The following is a 4,637-nucleotide window of genomic DNA, read 5'->3' as shown; positions in this document are numbered from 1 at the left end:
GCCACCCTAAGAGAATCGAGCAAGATTCTCAAAGAAATAATATTGATGTTCCTAGTTCTTCTAAAAAGAAGAAGAAGAAAAATGATAGAACTATGCAAACTTCTAGTGAACCTATTGCTGAACCACCTGATAATCCAAATGATATCTCTATATCTGATGCTGAAACACAATCTGGTAATGAACATGAACCTAATGAAAATATTGATAATCATGTTCATGATGATGCTCAACCTAGTAATGATAATGATGTAGAAATTGAACCTGCTGTTGATCTTGATAACCCACAATCAAAGAATCAACGTTATGATAAAAGAGACTTTTTTGCTAGGAAACATGGTAAAGAAAGGGAACCTTGGGTTCAGAAACCCATGCCTTTTCCTCCAAAACCCTCCAAGAAAAAGGATGATGAGGATTTTGAGCGCTTTGTTGAAATGATTAGGCCTATATTCTTGCGTATAAGATTAACTGACGTGATCAAAACAAATCCTTATGCTAAATATATGAAGGATATCATTACTAATAAAAGAAAGAAACCGGAAGCTGAAATTTCCACCATGCTTGCTAATTATACTTTTAAGGGTGGAATACCAAAGAAACTTGGAGACCCCAGAGTACCTACTATACCTTGCTCCATTAAAAGAAATTATATTAAAACTGCTTTATGTGATCTTGGAGCCGGTGTTAGTGTTATGCCTCTCTCTTTATATCGTAGACTTGACTTGAATAAGCTGACACCTACAGAAATATCTTTGCAAATGGCTGATAAATCAACTGCTATACCTGTCGGTATCTGTGAGGATGTGCCTATTGTGGTTGCAAACGTTACTATTTTAACGGACTTTGTTATTCTTGATATTCCCGAGGATGATAGTATGTATATTATTCTTGGAAGACCTTTTCTTAATACTGCAGGGGCTATTATTGATTGCAACAAAGGCAATGTCACTTTTCATGTTAATGGTAATGAGCATACGATACACTTCCCGAGGAAACAACCTCAAGTTCATAGTATCAACTCCATTGGAAAAATTCCATCGATTATAATTGGAGGTTTTGAATTTCCTCTTCCTACTGTCAAGAAGAAATATGATATACTTATTATTGTGGATGTGCATATCCCCGTTGAGGTAACTTAGTGCTATTCGAAATTTCTCCGGTTTCATGATTATCGGAACGAGTTTGTTAACAAGACTTGATCAACCTTGTTAGCGGATTCTTTTTGATGAGCATGAGATGGATGAAACTAGAAGCACAAACTTCTGTACCTTCTCTTTATTTTCTATCAATTAGTAGAAATAAAGTAAAAATAGTATTTTTCTGTCTGTTTCCTGACGTATTCGTGCAACATAAAAATATCCCAAAAATAAAAGTCCTCAGAATGCCATGCCAATTTAATATGATTTTTTCGGGAATATTTGAGGATTTACTGTGCAAAAATTACCGCGGGAGGAGCTGCCACCTGGCCACGAGGGTGGTGGGCGCGCCCCCCTCTAGGGCGCGCCCCCTGCCTCGTGGGCCCATGGTGGCCCTCCTCCACTTATCCCAGCACCCATCTTCTTCCTCTGTCTCACACAAACCCGAAAAACCAACTCAAGCACGAGTTCCAGCCACTTTTGCTGTGATTTTTGATCTCCTTGCTCAAACCACCTCTCACAAAACTGCTTGGGGAGATTGTTCCTTGGTATGTGACTCCTCCATTGGTCCAATTAGTTTTTGTTCTAGTGCTTTATTCTTTGCAAATTTGTGCTGCATAGGTGACCCTGTTCATGAGCTTGCATGTCAAATTTATATGGTCAAAGGTAGTTTTGATGCATGATATAGGCCCTAGGCACTTGTAGGAGTAGTTGTTATCAATATTATTGAGTTTGGTTTACTTTTGTTTTGTAGTTACTAAAAATTTCAGAATTTTTCAGAGAAAAACAATATTCTTAGGAAAATGTTCCAAGGTGGTTCCTCTAAGAAGCAAGGACCCAGGATTTCTATGCGCAATGCTGACGAGGATCCACCAAGAGACGCTCCAGTACGGCCTTGGGAATGGCCGTCGGAAAACTTTATGGACCGTGCGGGAATTAAAGAAGAATTCAAAGCATATTTGCGTAATGTCGGTCTTGAGGATTTTGAGGCTAACAAATGCCCCCAGTATCATGATCTCACAAGTTCCTTTGTGAGGAGGTTTGAGTATTCATCTTCGCGTAATTCTCCTGCAGTCATGTTTGATCTCTATGACAAATCTTATACCATGGACTTGGAGGATTTTACTTCTGCTTGCAAACTTCCATCATGGGGTAGTGTTAGGGACCCCCCTAAATCTGAATTTAGAAACTTTCTTGCTAGTATAACTGTGGGGGAATCTAGAGATATAACGCATGCTGCCATAGGGAGCATTCACTTTCCTGCTATACATTATTTTGCTCTCTTCATCGGTAGATGCATAAATGCTAAGGATGAAGCATGTCACATGTGTGTCCCTGATCTTAGCATCCTTAGGAGTGCTGTGTTAGGAGACCAATCTTATCATATGGGAGCCATTATAGCTTGTAGGTTGCATCATAATAGACATAATGTAGATTTCTTTAGAGGAATTTATGCAACCCGCTTAGCTCATTTTCTTGTGATAGACATTCGTGAGGGTGATACGGAGTTTCCTCCTGCATATTTAGATTATAACTCTATGGCTTCGCACCAGTTTGTCGAGAGGCCTGAATCACCTCTCTTATATCGTTTAATTTTTGATAAACGACGTGTTTTCCGTATTACTCTCCCTGCTCCTGCCTTGTTTGATTCACAGACAAAAAGAAGATATGTTATTACCAGAGAGGAGGCAGAAGAGAACGAGAGGAGAGCGGAGGCAGCTCGACTCCACGCTGCAGCTCAGCAGGCGATAACCGCTGCACATCAGTATGATCCCAACTATTCTTTGTCACAGTACGAGCCCAGCTACACTTACGGGTATCCTCCAGGCTATCCCTGGCAATAGACCAACTTAGGCCAAAAGCCTAAGCTTGGGGGAGTACGTATTTCTCAACGACATTACATTTATGTTCACACACACTCCTTACTAGATGTCGGTGCTCATACTTTTTCACTGTGATATCCATGCTAGTTTATGTTCTTTTTCCTGCTTTCTTCTTGTGTGTTTGTTAAACCTTAAGAAAAACCAAAAAAAAATTGTAGTAGTTTATTTTTCTGCTGTAGTAGTAATAATTAAATAGAAAACCCAAAAATATTTCCCGTTCTCAGAAAACCCAAAAATATTTCCCGTTCTTCTTTTTCTTGTTGGGAGCTTTCCCATGTAAATAATTTTATTTCTTTTTTTTCTTTGGTGGTCGGTAGGAGAAGACCATGATTAAATTGTTGAAGTGGCTCTTATTTGCATTATTGTTGATTTAACCCAGAGCCCATATTGCCTTGTCTTCTCCTGTTTATTGAATGCTCGCAGATTCCAGCTTAGTCCAATGCACGTACACTCTTATTATTATTCACACCGTTCGGTCGTGCAAGTGAAAGGCAATTATGATGATATATGATGGGCTGACTGAGATGAGAAAAGCTGGTATGAACTTGACCTCTTTAGTTTTTCGAAATATGATGAGTCCCTCGTTCTTGATTCAGCTTATTATGAATAAATGTTTGGCAATGAAATTAGAGATCGTAGTTTGCTTGTGCATGCTTGATTAGCTATGAGTTATAATGATTTACCTTGTGTGCAAACATGCTATTGAGAGGGATTATGATGTGGTATGATGGGATGGTATCCTACTTTGAATGATTTAAGTGACTTGACTTGGCACATGTTCACGCATGTAGTTGAAACAAAATCAACATAGCCTTCACGATATTTATGTTCGTGGTGGATTATATCCTACTCATGCTTGCATCCAATGTTTATTAATTTTAATGCATGTACATGGCTGTTGTCGCTCTCTAGTTGGTCGCTTCCCAGTCTTTTGCTAGCCTTCACTTGTACTAAGCGGGAATACTGCTTGTGCATCCATCCCTTAAACCCCAAAGTTATTCCAGATGAGTCCACTATACCTTCCTATATGCGGTATCTACCTGCCGTTCCAAGTAAATTTGTATGTGCCAAACTCTAAACCTTCAAATAAACATTCTGTTTTGTATGCTCGAATAGCTCATGTATCAACAGGCTGTCTTATCTTCGTTAGGCGGGTTATTCTCAAGAGGAGTGGACTCCGCTCCTCACTCACGAGAAAATGGCTGGTCACCGGGATGCCCAGTCCCATGCTTTATGCAAACTAAATCAAAATAATTGCAAAAAACTCCCCCTGGGACCTGATGTATGTTGGAGGCACTCGTTGTTTCGAGCAAGCCATGGATTGATGTTTGTTGGTGGAGGGGGGGTATAAACTTTACCATTCTGTTTGGGAACCGCCTATAATGTGTTTAGTATGGAAGATGTCGCCATCTCTTAGTTGTTACGTTGACAATGAAAGTATATCGCTCAAAATACAATCTATCTCTATTGCAAAACCGAGCTCTGGCACCTCTACAAATCCCTGCTTCCCTCTGCGAAGGGCCTATCCATTTACTGTTATGTTGAGTCATCACCCTCTTATTAAAAAGCACTAGGTGGAGAGCACAGCTGTCATTTGCATTCATCACTATTAATTTATGTT

Source organism: Triticum urartu, chromosome 4 (genome assembly GCF_003073215.2).
Source record: "Triticum urartu cultivar G1812 chromosome 4, Tu2.1, whole genome shotgun sequence".
Lineage (NCBI taxonomy): Eukaryota > Viridiplantae > Streptophyta > Magnoliopsida > Poales > Poaceae > Triticum > Triticum urartu.
This window is presented reverse-complemented; position numbering follows the sequence as displayed.